At 38.3% G+C, this 21194-nt stretch overlaps 1 long non-coding RNA gene across 1 annotated transcript; it reads right to left on the reverse strand.

The window, feature by feature from the left end:
• Positions 1–12134: 12134 nt before the first annotated feature.
• LOC114707773 lies at positions 12135–19419 on the reverse strand. Its single transcript, XR_003736710.2, has 3 exons — positions 19076–19419; positions 17985–18278; positions 12135–12777 (listed from the first exon to the last, which is right to left on the reverse strand). It is a non-coding gene; the product is annotated as an uncharacterized LOC114707773 (long non-coding RNA).
• Between the last annotated feature and the right edge of the window lie 1775 nt (positions 19420–21194).

Genomic DNA, 21194 nt, shown 5'->3' on the forward strand with positions numbered 1-21194 from the left:
CAAAAGTGTGAGGGGGAAGTGACTCTAGCTAGAAACAACGAAGGAATGAGAATCAGAAATCCACAAGCTTAGTTTATTAATTGATTCAGGAAAAAGATCCTCAAATGTTATAAAAACAATGGCTTGTAATCCTGTGGAAGATTACATCATAAATGTCAAAGTATCATCCCTACGAAATCCCTAATAGCTTTAGAAAGAAGCATAGATCTTTACAATGAAAAAGTCTTGCAGTCACAACCTTAAGCATGTAATGAAACAGCATCACCAATAATCAGACACTTAATGATATTTGTCTATTAATCTAACAGAAGAAATAATTGAAAGCACTCATGTAATATCCTTGACAAAAATATTCTTTTGCTTTTGCTTTCATGGCAGAAAGAAAAACTTTAAGTAGAAAATGAATAGATAAAAGAGTTTCTTTTTTGTTGGTCAATTACAAGAACATGTAGCATTTGGTAATTTCACATATTTTCTTCCTAGAATACATCAACATCTGAAAATGCTTGCTTTCTCATAGTTCATTTCCTCCTAATCGTTTGTTCATAATTACGTGCAGATATGCATTAGGAAAGACATGCAGAAAATGACAACTCTACTTGGCACTGAGCTAGACACTGTTGCTTCAATAATAACAGAAAATCAACAATTGATATTATTTCCCTTATAGTATTTAATTGTAAATAATGGGTGTGTTCATGGAGATTGAATGACTGAACAAATAAATAATTTTAGTACTTAATTTTTTATAAAGTTCTATATATTGCAAAGATGAGCCAAATTGTTTTGTAGCAATCTATCCACTGATAATGGCTAGGAAAAAATAAATATTTATTTGTATGATCACTATGAACTCTGAGTTTTATGAAGAAATAATACTACTTATCAACTGTTATTTTTATGTCAACTGCTCTTAATGGAAACAAGCTTTATTAGTTTGTTTTAGTGCCCCAGTGTCCCCCTATAATTTTATCTAAATTCATTGTTTTTCCATGTCATGTTATCTTGCTTTAACTATAAAGGGCCAAGCCTTGGAACTTAGAGTAGTCAAAAAGTATTTACTGATGCTGATAGTATTTAGTACAGGCAGAAGTAAAATTCAAGTCATTTTAGCTAATGAAAAGGAATCAGGAAGCAGATAACTGGATAATCTAGAAACCAGTCTACAAGGTGAGCATGAAAAAATACCACTAAAGGAGAAGAGTAATTTCCCACCCAAATTCATCAGTCATTTTGTTCCCAGATTGTACAGATGAACTTGGTTTCATGGACTGTTACCACCATATAAAACCTTATCAGCAGGGCGATGGTGGCACATACCTTTAATCCCAGCACTTGAGAGGCAGAGGCAGAGGCAGAAAAAGCTCTGTGAGTTTGACGCCAGTGTGGTCTACAGAGAGAGTTCCAGAACATCTAGGGCTACACAGAGAAACTCTGTCTCGAAAAACAAAAAGCAAACCAAAACCAAAACAAAAAAATTATCAAGATAATAATTACCAACACTACTTGATAAGAGTATAATTCAGCATAAACAAAGTAGAATGATGAAGTGTAGTGTAGTGTAAAATGGACATAAACAGTATAAAAGAAACTGGAAAAGGGAGGGTTGAAATCCATCAGGTTCTGCATTCTCAGTGCATTTTTTAGCTCTATTTCTATTAAGTCTAGGTACATATCTAATCTTTGTTATCTACATAACCCATGTGATACTGCTTCTAACACAGCTGACTACACCTCAGGGCTTCTGAGCAGGAAGGCAGGGCCTTATAATCATGGAGTTATAGCTCTTATGCAATAGGGGACTTTTCCAAGTCAGACTCAAACAGCAGATTACTTTCCCATCACAACATAAATGAAATGAAGCTCCTGACACCACACATGTTGAACACACTGGCGACAGATGGAGAGTGTTCAAAGAAGAAGCCGAGAGCTGAAGACCAGCAAATGAAAAGAAACATGACAGCAGAAGAGGAGGAAGCTAGATCAGAGTTAAGTCTTTTTACTTCTCTCGGTTTCAAGGATCAGGAATGAGTCAAAAAAAAGATGCAAATATTAACTTTAGAATTAGTTCATTATTGTTTGGACTCAACAGAATGTGTGATTCTCATTTAAAATAAGGGTAAATCTTTATTTATTTATTTATTTATTTATTTATTTATTTATCTATCTATCTATCTATCTATTTATTTATTTATTTATTCATTTGGTTTTTTTGAGACAGGTTTTCACTGTGTAGCCCTGGCTGTCCTGGAACTCACTCTATAGACCAGGCTGGCCTTGAACTCATAGAGATCCACCTGTCTCTGCCTCCGGACTCCTGGGATTAAAGGCATGCACCATGATCACCCAGCTACCACCACCACCCTGCTGGCTTAGTTATTTTCAAAGTTTTACTTTTGTTGCTAAAACTTCCCAAGATAAGACTCCTCCACCAGGAGGATGTAAGAGCAGGGCAGAAGAAAGGACAAGAGGCTAACACCAAGAATGTTTGAAAAAGCCATATGGAAACCTAATATTTTATGTGTGTACGCATGCGAATTTAAATGCAATGATGTGATACTGTGTTGTGGAATATTATTATTATTATTATTATTACTATTATTATTATTATTATTGTTGGTTTTTCAAGACAGGGTTTCTCTGTGTAGCTTTGTGCCTTTCCTGGAACTCGCTTTGGAGACCAGGCTGGCTTCGAACTCACAGTGATCTGCCTGCCTCTGCCTCCCGAGTGCTGGGATTAAAGGCGTGCGCCACCACCGCCCGGCGTAGAATATTATTTTAAGATGAGTTACATTTGTTTATGCTCTGGAACATTTGTTTAATGATGCAAAGATGTGTTGTATTCTTTTATGTTGCATTTGTTTAACTTTGTGAAGCTGTGTTACTGTGCCTGTCTAAAACACCTGATGGTCTAGTAAAGAGCTGAACATCCAATAGCCAGGTAGGAGAAAGGATAAGCAGGGCTGGCAGGCAGAGAGAATAAATATAAGGAGAAATTTGGAAGAAGCAAGAGACATCAAGGAGCAGGAGAACAAGGAGAGGAGGATGCTAGGAGCCAGCCACACAGCCACACAGCCAGCCACAGACTTACGAGTGAAAGTAAGAGTACAGAAGTAAGAAAAAGAAAAAGTCCAAAAGTAAAAGGTAGACAGGATAATTTAAGAAAAACTGTCAAGAAACAAGCCAAGCTAAGGCTTGGCATTTATCAGAAAGTATAAGCCTCTGTGTGTGGATTTATTTGGGAGCTGGGTGGCAGGTCCCCCAAAAAAGCAAAAAAGGGTAAATAGCCAAAAAAGCAAAAACAAATAACCAACTACAATATTGGGAATAATGCTTCCTCTAAAAGGCACAGGTAGACAAATAAAACGTTCAGTATTGGGTGTAAGGATATATCTCCTCAATTTGTTGGTCAGAGGGGTCCCATAGAACACCCCCCAAGCAACACAGACTGTTATTGCTCTTAATTGCTGTATAAGTTTGCTTCTCTGTTGTGATGAAAATACTTTGAGTATAAGCAACTTGAAGAGCAATGTATTTATTAAAACTCAAGGCAAATGTATCAAACTAAGATTTTCCCAAACTGCTTCGATCATCTCTAAAAGGAACTCTTTCCCAGTGTTTCCCCTCTAACCCATGTATGACTAGTCAAACATTCTACAGTTCAGGGTCCTTTCATTGACACTGTGCCTTGGGAAATCTCTCACACCTATCTGCTACTATTTACCGCCCAACACCAAGCCCCTCCCTATGTCGGGGCTTCTATTGCCAGCCTTACTCCCACCTGGATGCTCATGTTGTCAACTCCACAGCCAAAGGGACCCTTAAAGACATTCCTAAGTCAACTCTTTACAAGATGCTTTAAAGGCTTCTATGGCTTCTTAGTCCCAGGTCAGAATCCTCACAGGGATATGCAAAGCCTTCCTCAGTCCTGCTCATTCTCTGATCTTTTCATAGCACCTTTATTCCTTGGGAGATGCTAGGCCTTCTGGGCTTCCTCAGTAGGAAAGGTCTCCTTATACCTCCCACTTTGGCAAAAGATTCCACATCTTTTTTCCAGACCACAGATCTGGGAGAAATATTTCCTGCTCCTTTCTCAGCCCAATCTGCAGCACTGTCGCCGTGTGTCACTCCTTTTCAATGACCCCATTTCTCATTGTACGTTCATTGAGGGAATGGATAGCTTGACCTTCAGTCAGCTATGTGAACCATGTAAACAGAACAATGTTGACTCCTGCTTAGAACTGAATTCCCAGCACTGTGCTTATATGAGTGGTATGTGACCAACAGACATTTGCTAAATGGGGTGAAAACAGATGCCCAGAAAAGGAAACAAATATGTGAGTGAATGCAAACAGTCAAAGCTAATCCTGCTGGGTCCTCAGGATGGCCCAGCAGGTAAAAAACACTCGCTGTAAACGCCTAAACACCTGAGTTCAACTGTAGAACCCACGGAGGGAAAGAGAACAGCTCCTGAAAGGTGGCCTCTCACCACCACATTCCAGCTATGGCAGACATAGGCACACACAACACCAATAATAAATAAATAATTTATTTGAATTAAAGGTTCTCGCTGAAGAACACAGCCTTGCAGCTGGAGAGTTTCTCTCCAGCTCCCGCCAAGCCCTGACAGTCCTGCAGCCCACTCATAAAATAAACACACAGATGCTTATATTATTTAAACTATTTGGCCTAATGGCTCAAGCTTCTTGTTATCTAGTTCCTATATCTTAAATTAACCCATTCCTATTAATCTATACCTTGCCATGTGGCTCGTGGCTTACGGGTACCTTACATCTCGCTTTTCATGGGGGCAGTTGGCTGTTTCTCCCTCTCTCCAACTTCCTGTTTCCCCAATTCTCCTCTCTGCTAGTCCCGCCTATACTTCCTGCCTGGCTACTGGTTAATCAATGTTTTATTTATCAATCAATCATAGCAATACATTTGCAGCATAGAGAACATCCCACAATGCAGCCTGTCCAATCCAAACGCCTTCATGGTCAAATGGCAGCCTTAAAAACAAGTAGTCCAGGCTAAAATCCCAGCAAAGCCTGGTCCTATTACCTCAAGCTGAGCAGATAGGTTGACAGGAAGGTTAAGAGTTGGACTTTAAGACTAAAGTTGCAAATCAGTTGATGGAGTGCTCTCCTGAGCTCATGTACAAAGCCCTGAAACTGATTCCCAGCACTGTGTAAAACCAGATGTGGTGGGGCATTCTGCAGCATGAGGGTGGAGGCAGAAAGATCAAAGGTCCAAGATGATCCTTGACTACTTACACAAGACTGTCTGGGAAATGGGAGGAAAGAGATTAGACCGTACCACTTACTAGCTGTGCTTCTTCAGGCCAGTGATTCCACTTCTGGGAGCATCTTTGCATCCAATTTTCAAAATGAGCATACAGACAAATGTACTGTTCAAAGAGAAGCTATCATTAGTGAGCAAATAATATGTGCTCAATAAATCTAGGCTCCTTTCTTTTCTCTTTTTTCTTCAGTTGTAATTATTTGTGTGTATTTTATATGTGTATGTGTGTGGGCAGATTCCAGCTTGGGAGGTCTGTGTGGAAAGTTCATAGCACAACAGAAAGATGTGAATTAGAATGTAGAAACCAAATTTAATGGTTTCAAGATTTGTGTAAATCATGTCTTTTCGAGCAATGCCTTAGGCAGGCCCAGCCTGAAGGCATGCTAGAACATGAGCACTCCCAACCAGAAAAGTGAAAGAACTCTCACTGCCTACAGTTTAGTGCTATCTCTTGTGAGGTGAGCAGCTCAAGAGAGCTGCCCGGAGGAACACTTAAAGCAGTGGCTCTCAATCTTCCTGATGCTGCAACCCTTTAGTACAGTTACTCACGTTGTGGTGACCCCCGCAACCATAAAATTATTTCCAATGCTTCTTCATAACTATAATGTTGCTACTGTTATGGATCATAATGTAAATAGAATGAGGATCATGTCCCACAGGTTGAGAACCTCTGACTTGAGTGCTCAGAATTGACAGGGACACTAGCAGGGAGCTCAGTTTTACAAAAGCTGTCCTGCAGGGATATGCCTACCTGTAAAGATGCCAATTAGACAAGGCACATGGGAACATGTAGAGACCAAGAAAGAGAAACAGCACACTGGTTGTGGGCATGGCTCAATGTTTTCATTGCAGGGAGACTGTTCTGTGCATTTTAGTATTCCTCACATTAGATCTAGCACTTTTCCCCCCTCACTTCCAAAATGTTTTGGAGTTGTCACATAGACCCAGTCAATAATTCAAAATAAGATTTATTTTTAGAAAGAAAAGTTTTATCTTTTAACCTCAAATGAACAAAAATAACTTAACACCTTGTTTCCTACAGAGACCTAGGACTTCTTATCTGACTATGGTGTGCTTTCTTAGGTGGAGACAAGGGTGACCGCAGCTGTAGCTTGAAAGGTTAGGTTCACTTGAGCTGTTTCCAAGGAAGTTGGGAATGTTTTAAATGCTGTGACAACTGGTGCTTACTAACATCAGGTGACTTTATCTACAGAAGATATCTCAGATTGCTAGTGGTCATGTCAGAGGACAATTTGAGAAATTGAGCTTCAGGTATTTGGCCCACCAGGAAGCAAGTCACTGATGGGTGAATCTGGATAGGCAAGGCCCCAACGGCTTGGGCTCCAGAATGTCTCTTGCTACTGCTGTGCCTTTACATGTTGCCACTGCCATTTTTCTCTGGTATCTGGCATGATGTGAGTGGATGTGGGAGGATCCCCACTGCCTTTAATGTTGTGTGATTATCTCATGGAACTATCACCTTCTATTGGGCATTTTTACCTGTGGACCATTATGAGGATGATTTCCTCTTAAGCTGTACTGTTTAACTGAAGCAATGGTTGTGTACAATAATAGTGGTAGTTTAAATAGGATTTTGATGACCAGGGGTTTTTAACAAATGTAGTAAAGGGTTATGATAGAGGTTAGTTTAGTGGTAAAATTATTACAGGTAAAGGTAGGATATACTGTCACCCCCACCCCTGGTAAAGCAGAGGCTGTAGAAGGTAGAAAACAGAAACAAGGAAGTGTCATGCAGATAGGACTTATGAGTTTCTCTTGATGAGCCATATAGACTACGGTTTAGGTTAATAATTAAGGGAAAACAATTGAGTCCCAGAAGCTAGGCTACCACACATTCTTTTAATCTTAATGTTAGGAGATTTGTTCACAGGTTTCAGTGTGCATCATAGCTAAAACAAAGCTTTATTAAATAATGATGTAAGGTTAGTGTAAGATGTTTTTGTTAATGGCTTTGAGGTAGGAAATCTTGGGGAACAATTTAGAAAAAAAAGTTTAGAAAGGCACATTTTTAACAGTTGAATGAAGGATATGTTGAGGTCAGGGAATAAAAACAATGTATCCCAGCTATTGCTGGCTGATAGATCTTTCTTACTAAGATGGGTTGGTGATCAAAGGTGATGACTAATTCCTTGTACCCATTTCTGCCCTCAGCTTCCTGGTATGATTTAATAAAAACTGTTCATGAGGATTTAAAGAAGGCATGACCGGTTGTTTTCCATATATGAAGGTTAAGATTTATGATTCTTTTAAGACTTTTTATAACAAGTCTTTACCTTTTGAGACAAATAATGCAATGATTGGTCCTTTCTTTGTAATCACAAAATGCAGCCTGCCAGTAAAAGAACTGGCTGAGAAAAAATGTCTCGCTTGCTTACACTTTGTTAATCTATAACAAGTTGCTTGGACATGAATGTATTTGGGTTCTTGTGGATAATTTGTTTTTCACTTGTAATACATGTAAAATGTTTAATCATATAAGGGACATGGAAAATATACTGTTTTTTACTTGTATTCATTGTAATCATTCATTTGAAAAATAGAATCTAACCACATTGTAATTTTTATATTTGCTTGAAAGATTCTGCTGGGGTATAAAAGCTGTAAAGGAAAAAATAAAGAAGTTAGAAGGAAGACACCAGGAAATAGTGAGAAGGAAAAATGTGGAGGGAAGACATCAGGAAGCAGAGTAGAAGGAAGTCATCAGGGAAGCAGAAGGGAAACTTCAAGGTAGAAGAACAGAACAAAAAAGAAAGGGTAGAACCAGGACAGAAAGAGTAATAAAATAAAGAAGCTTTTGTCCCTCAACAAAGAAGGCTGTATGTTTTTCTCACCGACTCCCCATCTCGTTCCCAGTCTCTCTGACTTACAGAAGGCTGAACCCTCTGCATCAGATTCCATGGCATGTTGGATTTTGTCCACTTGTTTTGTGTAATCTCTAAAGCTTTTTTGTAGCATTTTTTTATTAATAAATTTTCAGTCTACAGTATTTCCACCTTGATACATCCGTTTCCAGTTCCAACTCATTGCAGGAACCCCAGTGGACATACGCACCATGCATACAAAGAGGACAGGAAAAAAGAACTGGCCCAGGAAATGCCTTCCCTGAGTCAAGACAATGCCAGAGCTCAGACTTGACTTTGCAGTTTTCCAAACTCGTCTCTGTTTCTAGTGGCAACTGTGAACTACAACGGGCAACGTGTTTCTCATTGGGATTGCACTTGCCAGCAAGTTGCATAATTAGATTGGATTTGCTTAATCTCTCTTAAAGCTGAAACATGAAAAGGTTTCCTTTAATAAGTGGAAAAAACTAGAACGATGGAAGGTATTTAGAATCAAAGCATAGGGAATTTTTGCTACCTACTCATGGTGCCCTTTCCTGATTTGGTTTCGGGGTTTGCTGTTTGACATGATATGTTTGTGGAGGAATTTATAGTGATTGGTTCTTATAATCAGTCCGATGACAAAAGATTATGTCCTTATATTTCTTTAACAGGGTTAGGGAAAGTAAACAAAGCTATACCAAACCTTTTATGAGGATCTGTGGGGCCAAAGCATGGAGATTGGACTGATTGAGGAAAACACGGTTCAAAATCCAGCCCCTGTGAATTTGCCACTGACGGAGGAGGAGTTTACTATTAGAAACAGTAATAATGTAATAGTGAGCATTTTGCATGTTTTCTGATTGTCCAACATATTCTTTGTACTGGCAACATCATAGGAGCCCTCTTGGAAGGAAATACCAGCTGAGCTGACTTAAAGCACACAAACAAGAATTCTGACATGGCATTCAAAGACGTCCAGCAGCACTCTCTATGTGTTTTCAACTCTATTCGTTTGTTGGTTTACTGTTTTCAGGTAAATTTAAAGACTAGAAATAGTTCTAACAGGAAGACCACTGAACACCTAATTTAGCACACTGATTCCCGACCTTCAAGACAAGTAGGCACTCTGGGCTTCATTGTTTGTTTCTTTATTTAATTTCCAAGTCACATAAACACATTTATTTTATCACAGATAAGGATTAAATCATGATTGAAAATGGTGTTTCAAAGCCAGGCAGTGATGGTATACACCTTTAATCTTAGCATTTGGATGCAGAGGCAGGGGGATCTCTGTAAATTCAAAGCCAGCCTGGCCTACATAGTGAGTTACAGGACAGCCAGACACAGTCTTGAAAAAACAAACAAAATGAAGAAGGAAGGAAATGAGGGAGGGAGGAAAGAAAATTGTATGTTTCACAGGTTTGCTTGCCACAGTTTTATGGTTCTCCGTCATCCAGCATCTCATGTACTTCCTTTCTATTTGGCTTCTGTACAGTTATTTCTCTCAAGAGGCTGAGGCCTTTGCTTTCTTCAGATCTATCTTCCCAGCACAAGGTTTTCTACTAGTGTGCGAACACACACACACACACACACAGAAGAGAGAGAGAGAGAGAGAGAGAGAGAGAGAGAGACAGAGAGAGACAGAGAGAGACAGAGAGAGACAGAGAGAGACAGAGAGAGACAGAGGGGGGAAGGAGAGACATACACACACATATACTCATTATACTCACACACATATCAAACACACCACTGTCTCTGGGGGAATAACAAAACACTACACCCAGATAGCTCACCATTGTGAAACTATCCTGTCTCCTGATAACCCATAGGAAAATATACTACCCATACACTTATGATAACCTCAGTCTTATGAAATCACTCCCTTATGAATGGCTTCATGACACAGATCCAAATTGCTTTTCAGCATGCTTTTGTTGTTGTTGTTATTTTGTGTTTTGTTTTGTTTTGTTTGAGACAGGGTCTCTCTATGTAGCCCTGGCTGTTTTCCACCTGCCTCTGCCTCCCAAGTGCTGGGATTAAAGGCGTGTGCCACCACTATGCCTGGCCCTCAGCACATTCTAAATAAGCCTTTTTTTTTTTTTTTTTTTTTTTTTTTTTTTTTTTTACAGGAACTGAATTATTTCCATCAACTGTTATGTAGGAAATCATAGTATCCACTGTGAATACATATGTTTTATTTTAGAATCACGTTCTCTGGAAGTGAAGCCCAAAGCACCAGGGCAGTGACAACACTCGGGGACAGTCTACTTTCCAGCCATGGAAGTCCAAGGAGAACACCCCTCATCGCCGCCTTGATTTTTTTCCCCTTCTCCTAACTGGACCAGCACAGTTCCTGAGCACAGTCTTCTTTAAACTGGATCAACTACTGAAATAGTTTGTATCTTAAATGTCCCACAAAAGCACCTTGAGTATGTGGAAGTATGATGGGAAGATGTGAAACGAAGAGGTGGGACTTACTGGGAGACTTTTAGGTCTCAGGGGCACATGTTTGAAGGAGAGTGTGAGTCACTGCCTCTTTCCACTGCTTCCTTGCCATGAAGAAAAGAGTTTTCCTCTCACCACAGTCAGCCTCACCACAGGCCCAAAAGCACCGAGTCCCTCTGATCAGAGAATGAAACTTTCCAAATACTGAGCCCAAGTAAACCTGTGACCTTGCTGCTGTATTACTTAAGTGTCTGTTATCGTGATACGAAGCTTATAAACATGTTACCATTCCATTTTCTGCCTCTATCAGCTTGTTTTGTGTTCTAAACATAAGTAAGAATATGTAATATTTGTCCCTAGTTGATTTATCTCACTTGTAATGTTCCCCAATTCTACCCAACCTGCCACATGACAAGATTTTTTTTTAATGATTGAAAAGTATTACATTGTATATGTATTCTACAGTCTCTCTTGTCATTCATCTATCAATGAATATTATGGATATGGTAACTCCATATCCATAATATTGGCTAATTCCATAACTTGGCTATTGTAAATAAGCATGGACAAGCAGATATCTCTCCAACATATTGATTTCAAATATTCCAAGTATATGCACAGTGGTAGGAGTGGAGAGAATGGGGAAATGGTAATTAAAGAAGGAAGGGGCCTCAGTTAAGAAGAAGGAATTAATTTGATTTTTTAAAAACCTGTTGAACAGCTTAGTGATTACAGACAGTAGTAAAGTACTGTTCATTGAAGTACATTTAAATGTCTCTGAAAGAGTAGATTTCAAATATTCTCTCAATAGATGTCAAATACGTGACGTGGTAGATGGGTTGGTGGGTTGATTTGTTCACTTGATAATACAGTTTAAAATCACAACATGATTTTTTTACCCAAAAATGTGTACATCTACAGTTTGTCAATATATAATAAAATACTAGCTGATTAATATCCAAATAGTAATTAGCTGAAATAGTATCTAATAGAAGAAGTCAACCAATTAGTATGACAGAAAAGGAAAAATCATTTGAAAGTTCTCATAATTCTGACAAGAAAATCAACAGGCACTCCCCAGCTGTCACAATTGAGAATTACTAAGTTGGACTAGAATGTACTAGAACTGATATGGCCTTCAAGACAATTTGGTTATTGGCTCATATTAACCTGGAATTTCTTCAGCGAGACCTTGGAAATAGCTAAGAAGGAAATAGCTAATAACTAATGAAAGCCCAAGAAAGTAACAGGAAGAATTACAGACTACAAGGTAGGAATGCAACAGGAAATCTGTTTTATACTTGATCATTTAGCAGTGTCTTGCTGAGTATATATATTTGCCAGCTGTCTGACTGTACATGGATGATACACGGATGAGAAAACCAGTATCTTCCAATATATCACAATTAGATGCTTTATTTAAGGTTACCACATGAGATTTCATTTTTAAAAAGTTCTGCCTAGATGAATCAAAGAGGAGGATGGATGGATGGATAGATAGATAGATAGATGATAGATAGATAGATAGATAGATAGATAGACAGATTCATTGAGACTCATCTCTTCATTTTATAGACAAACAAGTTGGATGCATTCCAATTCATTTAATCATTGTCAGAACCAAGACTGAAACCGATTTCCTCTAATACCAAACTTGGGAGTCAATTCCTTCAGTCTTCATTTTTAGACATAGTGATTCCAAGAAATAAGTAAGACTGCATGCAAGAACAGGACATCTGTGTAACTCTCCTGCCCACCTCATGGAACTGAGTAATTATAAAAGCAGCATTGCAGGCATATAAGTATATTTTCCAAATATTCTTTGCAAATAATGAAAAGCCCGATTCAAACTGCATTAAAGTAATTAAAGGTAAAGAAAGTCTTACCTCACATATGTGATTAACCCAGAGGCAAGTTACTGTCTTAGAGTCTGGTGACTCACTCAGTGTGACTGAAATGCCTCTTATTTCTTGGCACTGTTCCCTGACTGGTAGCTCATCCCCAGCAAGCTTTTTCTGAGATGTCAAGGACTCCAGCCCACCTGCTTCTATGAGGAAGAGGAAGTATGCTTCTCACAACTGGAATCTTAGAGCACAATCTCGTTGGTTTTGGCAGGCTTGACTTATCCACATCCATCTGGGGCCCATGCTGATTGGCTTGTGGCTATCAAAGACAACATAATCCAAACCTGGGAAGGAAATATGAATTATTTTTAGAAAGAAGATTGGGAGGAATAGGTGGAGAGAGGAATCAACAGCAGGGCACATTGTTTCAGCTAAAACTAACTGAACTCAGCACGTGGCGATCCTATGGTGAGATCTAAACTCTTAGAATCTGTTAAACATACAAATATGAAGCTACAAAATAGATGATATTAGAGTTTTAGCATATGCTGTTTTCAAATTATTTACGAAATAATATTTAAAAATTAGAATAAACAAAAATCACAAAGCATGTTTTATTCTAATTTATCCAAAAGGTTATGCAGCAGGTAGCAAAAAGTATAGACTTGTGAGCTTGGCTTAGAAGAAAATATAGTTAACACTTGTTCCTGGTTGCTGAATAATAGCAAGTGCTGGTGGCTGTGTGTAGACGAATTTCTAAACGATCTTATTAAATAAAAAACACAGAGCCAGAAATTTGGGTTAGAGCTTTAGAGAGATCAGGAAAATACAGAAATCCATCAGCTAACCTCACCTCACCAACTCCACAGATTCCAAAAAGAGTGACTTCCTGTCTACCCAGGGTTATATGCCTTGCTTTCCTGCCCTCTCATTGGCTCTTAGCCCAAATACCTCACTTCCTTTTCCTACACAGCTCTGTCACTGTCTGTCTGTCTGTACAGACCTCCAGGTCTCTATGGTTGGTACTGGGATTAAAGGCATATGTCACCATGCTTGGCTCTGTTCCTTATTGTGGCCTTAAACACACAGAGATCCTGCCTGCTAAGGGATTAAGGGCATGTGCTGCCTGACTTCTTTGTTTACTTAAAATGGCTGGCCTTTTCCCCCTGATCTCCAGGCAAGATTTATTTATTAATGCACAAATAAAATATCACCACATTTCAGCACAAATAAAATTTCACCCAGGCTGTGTCAGAGGAGCAGTAGGTGGCAATTGAATTTTAAGGTGTCAGCCCACAAGGAAAAAACTCCCTGATGGGTGAATCTCAGTTAGGCAAGGCCCCAAGACCACAGACCACAGAATATCTTTTGTTTCTACTGTACCTTTACATGTTTGCTGCTACTATCTTTCTCTGGTATCTGGCATGGTGTGAGTGGGTGTGGGGAGATCTCCACTGCCTGTAATGTAGTGTGTTTATCTCATGGAAACATTTCATTCTGTCGGGCATTTTTACCTGTGGATTATTATGAAGATGATTTCCTCCCTAGCTGTTTTGTCTAATTGATAATAATAATGTTAGTTTAAATAGGGTTTTGATGATTGAAAATATAAACAAGGAAGTGTCACACTGCTATAAAACATGGGTTTCTATTGAGGAGCCATATAGTCTGTGCCTTAGCTTAATGATTAGGAAAAACAACTGAGTCCCAGTTAGCCTAGCTAGCTTAAATTCTTTTAACCTTAATGTTGGAAGATGTGTTCACAGATGTGGGAGTGCATCACCACTGAAACAAAGCTTTGAAAATAACTTAAAGTTAGACTAAGATATTTTTGTTAAATAGCTTTGAGGTGAAAAACCCAAGATAATCTAAAGTTTTAGAAAGACACATAGTTGAATACAGAACTCTTTAAGGTCACAGAACAAGAAAAAAGCAACCCAATTATTACTGATGCATTTTTCTTGCTACGATTGGTTGATGATCAAAGCTGATGATTAATTGCTCATACCCATTTCTGTCCTCAATCTCCTGATATAAGAAACTGTTGATGAGTGGGTATCTACCCTAAGATTTAAAGTAGAGCTGACTGAGTCTTTTTCATATATAAAAGTTTAGGTTTGTGATTTCTTATAAGATTATCTTTCAAAATAAGTAATAAAGTAATTGGCCCTTTATTTGTAACTGCAAAATTCAGCCTTCCAGTAAAAGACCTGACGGAGAAGAATACCTTGCTTGCCTACATGATTAATCTATAACAAGTTGCTTGGGTATGAATGTATGTGGGTTCTTGGGATAATTTGTTTTTCACCTGTAATACATAATATGTTCAATCATGTAAGGGATATGGAAAACATGTGGTTTTTTACTTGTATTCATTCACTTGAAAAACATAATGTAACCATATTGTAATTTTTATATTGCCTAAAAGATTTTGCTGGGGTATATAAGTTATAAGGCAAAAAACAGAAATAGAGATAGAAAGATCTAAAATAGGCTGGAAAGAAAACATCAAGAATGAGAGGAAGAAATCACCAGGAAAATAAAGAATAGAGAATGCAAAAGAAGAATAATGAAAAGGTCTAAAGGATGCCATAAAGAAAGTGTGTGAGTCTTTTTCCCAGCCCCCTCAGATAGAAAAGTCTGCTATGTTCCAATGCCATGGATTCCTCTCCAACTCTGGGCTCTCTCAAGGCTGGTCCCCAGGCAGCAATAAGCAAGTAAATATGCTGCCTTTGCTTTAAAGTATACTTGGTACATTGGCACACCGAGTGTGCCTGCTTAGTTCTTGCTTGTCACTATGGATACTCACAATTTGGGTGCCATGTTTAATGTTTTATTTGATATACAATTGTTTTTATAAACTTAATATTTATGTTTTCCTTACAATATCCCCAATAATAGCATCTGCCATGTCATCTTGTAAAATTACATACAACCTTTCTGAAAGTGTATGACTTGATATATATTATCTTATAATATGTATAATAAGAAATGACTTAAATTTTAGTTTATATAGTCTAGTTCTTAATTTTAGAAAATTAAGTCAATTATTTTAAGCCATTGGTTTAAATTTGAGAAAAATATAATGTCTTTAAAGACTCATAATTTTGTGAAGATTTTTAAATTGATGGAAATTATAAAGATTATCTATATACTCATTTTCTCTTGCCTCCTAGCCAACCATTTTTTCTCAAGAATATTTTGGAAGTATCATCACATAACAACCAAATAAATGCCATATATGGGTCTCTGTGCTTGATAAATGAGTTGGTAGCTGTTATAACTGTAGAGTTCAGGAGCATTTGTTCCTCCTTAACACAACCCATAGAAGAGTGTGCCCAGGAATGTTTGCGCACTGTTTAGTTGATTCCATGGCAAAGTTATAGTAACAGCAACTAACAATACAAATACAGTGTGCTCTGCAGCCTTAACATATTGACATCTGCACAATAACCTAGCAAAGTACTAGCCTACTTTTCAAAAGAAGGATTAATTAACACAAAGCTTCAGTAATTTTCCCATGTCTACTTTACATGTCATGGCCTATTCTTCTTTATATAATATTATTCTCTCATATTACAGAAAATGGATCCTCAACTATGCATTTCATGAGATTCATAATTTTTTAAATATTAGTTACTAAAAGCATTCAAAAACTGATGATATCAATTTTGGCTCTCATCTAAACGATTGTGGTATAAATGGAATTCCCATATACAACAAGTAGACTATAAGTTGGTATAACCAACTTGGGGAAAACTTATAGAAGCTACTTGGCATGTTATAAGTCAATTAATATATTACTTCTATTTGGGCTTATATGATATATCCTGTGATGGTCAATTTTGTCAACTTGATTGGGGTAAGAAACACATAGAGTGTTAATTAAAGTGTGGTTGTATGGACTGCTCCAGAGAGAACTAACTGAAAGAGGAGGACCCCATACACACTAAGGATGCAAGAAAAGGAAAAGGGGAAAAGCAAGCTAAGGTCATACATTCCCTTCCTCTGCATCCTAGCCCACATGGAGTGAACAGAACTGCTTCTCCATATCTTCCTTACTGTGATGGGGAATGTTCCCCACTTTAAGTTGATTCTGTTGTCACAGAGTCACAAAAGTAATATACCCAATACAGGTAGATGTCCCTTTCTATATGGCTTCTTTGAGCTCTCAGATCTACATATCAGAAAGTCAAGACTATAACCCTCTTATTGTTCTCTTATTTACTCCCTTGATACAATTTCTTTCCTGCTCTAATGGATTCATCATAATTCCTTGCCAATATAATCACTTCAAAAGTTTGATTAATTGTTTTGAATGCCATAGTTTGTTCTCAGAATCACAGATGTCAATTTTTATACTTTCTTCAAAAACCAATTTGTTTTTTATAACATATTCTAGATAGTAAATGATGTAAGTACAACTTATTTGAATCTGTGTGTGTATGTGTGTGTGTGCACACGAGAGAGAGAGAGAGAGAGAAGAGAGAGAGAGAGAGAGAGAGAGAGAGAGAGAGAGAGAATATCTGAGAAGATGGGACTACATGCTATATTGTAAGGTGCATTTTTTTTATTTTAGATCAATTTATTTTATGTGTATGCCTGCATGAATGTATGCTTGTCATGTGGATGCCTGGTGCCCATGGAAGTCAGAAGACACAGTTGGATGTCCTGGAATTACGGACAGTAGTGAGCCACCATGTGGGTGCTGGACTGAACCTGGGTCCTCTGCAAGAACAAGTGCTTTTACCCACTGAGTCATCTCTCCAGCCCCTTAATCTGCATTTTGTTTGGATAAGGATCTCGAAAACATCAAATAGAAAAACTGAGCAGTAAATAACCAGTCCTATAGGAGCAGACAGAGACAAGTATAGGAATGTCTATTTAACAGGAGAAAAAAAAAAAGAAAAACTTGCAAAATATATCCACTTTATGGCCTTGTCAAGCTATTTACTTCTTCAGCTTTTTGTGATGCCTAAAGCCCCAAGGAAAGAAAAACAGAAATGTTTATCTGGAGATGTCACTGTGAAGTACTACTTAATAATTAGGATAGTGGAGACAGTAAAACTAGGTCCTGAACACAGCCCTCTTGACAGCCTCCACCTGCCATAACCCCTGTGTGCTGTGATGTCCAAACTAAGACTTACATATCAAACCCACCTTATTTGCACTAGACCCTGGTCCTTTAGAGATGCTGCTCTCTGTAGACCACACAAGATTTGTGTCCTTTTCCTTCTATTCCTAGAGCAGAGATAAGACAATTATTTCCTTCTCAGCTGTTACTTATTCACTAGTGTAGAAGAGGTATGTGTAGTTCATTTAAGGATTCTCCATCTCCTAGAAAACAACCATTGTTTCATGTTAACTATCTGGTACATTCTGTAATACACACACACACACACACATACACACACACACACACACATGCCAATATTTGGCTATTTTTTGTTATTTGTGAGATAATTTTATTTCACATATGCAAAGGAAGAAAGTGCAGTGGGAAGTGGGGTAGAAAACTGATTTCCTTGCAAGACTCACTAGCCAGGCATACCTTCCTGACAGGTCAGCTTCGGGGAATGACTGCTTGGCAGAACTCAGCCTTCTCTCAGGGCTGCTTTGCATCTTTCTAAGTGTGGTGGCGTCATTCTCTCTTGCTGCAGATGCCTTCCTCTGTGTCTTGGAAAGGACAGGTGGCTACAGACAACTTCAGTCACTTGAACTCAGAGAACCTTCTCTTGATTGTCAGTTAATTGGCCGACACACCAAAAAGGTATCGCTTGGAGAAGCATTAGATCCAGATGAAAAGGAGAGGCTGTGAACTGAATTAGTGGGTAGGAAAGGAAAGCTAGAAAAAATTCAACAGATGTCCTGATTATCAAAGCAACCCATGCTTTTGGTGCCCATTCCCCATCTTCTTGACCTGCCCATATGTGCTGCTGCCCTACATGGTTTACAGAACACTATTAGCAGCTTCCTATCTCGTGTTCTTGAAAAAAGAGCCAGAATTATACAGTGCTTTAACATTTTTGTTATTTACTAGTAAGGTTTTAAGCAAAGTGTTATAAAATAAAGATATGGAAAGTGGCAAAGTTAGAATACCAGTGAATGAACATGGAAGGTTAGGTGCTTTCCAAATAGAAGAAGATTTAGAATGTCTGTAAATAACTTGCCCCGTGGCTCATGTGTTTATTTAAGTCCATGCTTCTAGAAGGTTTGGGAACAGCTTGTTCTTTTTTTATCATCATAAACATTTCATCTGCCGATTCATTTATAACATTAAGCTGTTTTCAAATCCTTCCACCCCCTTTTAAGTGGTTTGAAAACAAATTTTACCCCATGTCCCATCTGGTTAATATAAATTATGAATTAGCCAAAGCCAGAATCATTAACATTTTTATAGTACCAGGAATTAGCCTAGTATTATACAAGTGGCTGAGGTACACCAGACAGATTCCCGGTCTCTGTCTCTCCATCAAGCTAAATGTTCCTTCTAAAGTGTTGCTCTCTTCTATGTTGTATTAAAGAAAGTGGAGGGTGGGGAGACTGGAGAGGTATCTCAGTTGGTAGAGTGCTTGTCTAGCATGCATGAAGCCCTGGATTTATTCTCTAGCACAACATAAACCCCAGTGTGGAGGCACGCACCTGCAATCCTAGCATTAAGGAGTGGAGGTCAAAAGACCTTCTGGTTTGAGGTCTTCCCCTGATCCATAGTGAGCATGAGACACTGTTTCAAAAGAAGAGAGAAAAAAATGATAGGTGGCACAGCAGCTCAATGGTAGTGCAAACTTATTGTGCACAATGTCTGGATTCAGTCTCCATCACCAAATAACACTAATGTACAGTGGAAACTGGCTCTTTCAAAACACTGCTACCCCTCCATTTCAGGTTCTTCAAGTTGTTCAGCAGTGATTGACAGGTGTCAGTAAAGCAATTCAGCATTTGAGATGACATATCTGTTCTGCTCTCTTCTTTTGTTTGTTTGTTGTTTTGTTTTGTTTTGAGACAAGGTTTCTCTGTGAAGCCCTGTCTGTCCTGGAATTCACTCTGTAGACCAGGCTGGCCTCCATCTCAAGAGATTCTCTGCTTCCTGAGTGCTGAGATTAAAGGAGTGCACCACCACCACCACCACCCAGCTCTGTTTTCTTCTTAAAGGTTATGTCTTAATCAAGATCATAATATTGAAAAAAATGAAACTAAATTTCTGATCTCAAAGATGTTGTGAAGATCTTAAAATGCATCTCTATGTGTAAAAGACTTTTCAAAAGTTATTTTTTAAAGCTTTTTATTTTTTGATGCCATTACTTTAAAGCTTTTTATAATCTCACTGTTACAATATAAAAGTTCTCCACTAACTGCTAAAGATAAAAATCTGTCTTTTACAAATTAGAAGTGAATTATATTTGATAACAAAGCCAGACAAACTTTCCAATGCTGAGAAGTAAATACAAATGAACACAATGTGTCGGACCACTTCAGGATAGCTGCACAGACAATCTTGTAACTGATATATTTTTCACAGTTTGATCATATTCTTACTTTCCTTGTCCTAAGATTACCTTTTTATTTATCTCATGGGGGTAGGGACATCATCATGCATGTGAACATTAGGAAACAACTTTTAGGAGCCAGTCTCTCCTTTCACCATGTGGGTCCCAGGTATCAAACCCAGATCCTTAGGCTTGGTAGCAGGTACCTTTACCTGCTGAGCCATCTCCCTTGCCCAGTCATGTGTTCATTTTCTAAGAAACTAAAATATGCCCTGGATTGGCAAACAATCTCCTTCTGCTTCCCTGAAAGGAAAACATCAATGTATCTCTTGTTTTCATGGCTGAAACTGAGTAGGTGAGTACTGACAATACATTGCTTTAAATTTCAATGCGTGATTTTTTTTTTTTTTTTTTTTGGTTTTTCGAGACAGGGTTTCTCTACGTAGCTTTGTGTCTTTCCTGGAGCTCACTTGGTAGCCCACGCTGGCCTTGAACTCACAGAGATCCGCCTGGCTCTACCTCCTGAGTGCTGGGATTAAAGGCGTGTGCCACCAACGCCCTACATTTTTTTTTTTTTTTTTGGTTTTACAATGCATGATCTTAATGATTTTAAAGTAAATACTCTCAATGTATTCCTTAATTCTTAGAACTTTTTAAACACTCTTTTAAATGCTATCTAACAAAGAAGTGTCACTTTGCAGGAAAGTCCCATTGTTTGTAGGTGCTTTTAGTATGCTCCCTTATTTCCATATTAATGCCTTGGACATACTGCTACAGTATGTACCACAATCTGATATTCATATACCTATGTGCCTTCCACTTATGTTATTATGTTATTAGGAGGGTGTATTATGATTCTCTAGAGAAACAGAACTGATAGAATGGATACACACACACACAACACACACACACACACACAAACAAGATGTATTACAGTGGCTTATAGGCTGTTGTCCAACTTATTCTAAAAATGTTTATCTCCTGATGGAAAGTCCAAGAATCAATACTTGTTCTGTCCATGAGGCTACATGTCTCGGGTGATCTTCAGTCATATTTGGGAATCCCGAAGAAGTAGGCTCTAGTACCTACTAGAGGGAAGGAACAGACTTGACAGGGAGAGAGATTGCAAGCAAGTGAAAAGCAAGAACTTCTTTCTTCCATGTCCTTTGTACAGGCTGCCACCAGATGGTGTGGCCCAGATTTAAGGTGGGTCTTCCCTGATGATCTGGATTTAGGGTGGGTCTTCCTACCTCAAAAGATCTAATCAAGAAAAA

This window comes from Peromyscus leucopus, chromosome 6 (genome assembly GCF_004664715.2).
Source record: "Peromyscus leucopus breed LL Stock chromosome 6, UCI_PerLeu_2.1, whole genome shotgun sequence".
Classification (NCBI taxonomy): Eukaryota; Metazoa; Chordata; class Mammalia; order Rodentia; family Cricetidae; genus Peromyscus; species Peromyscus leucopus.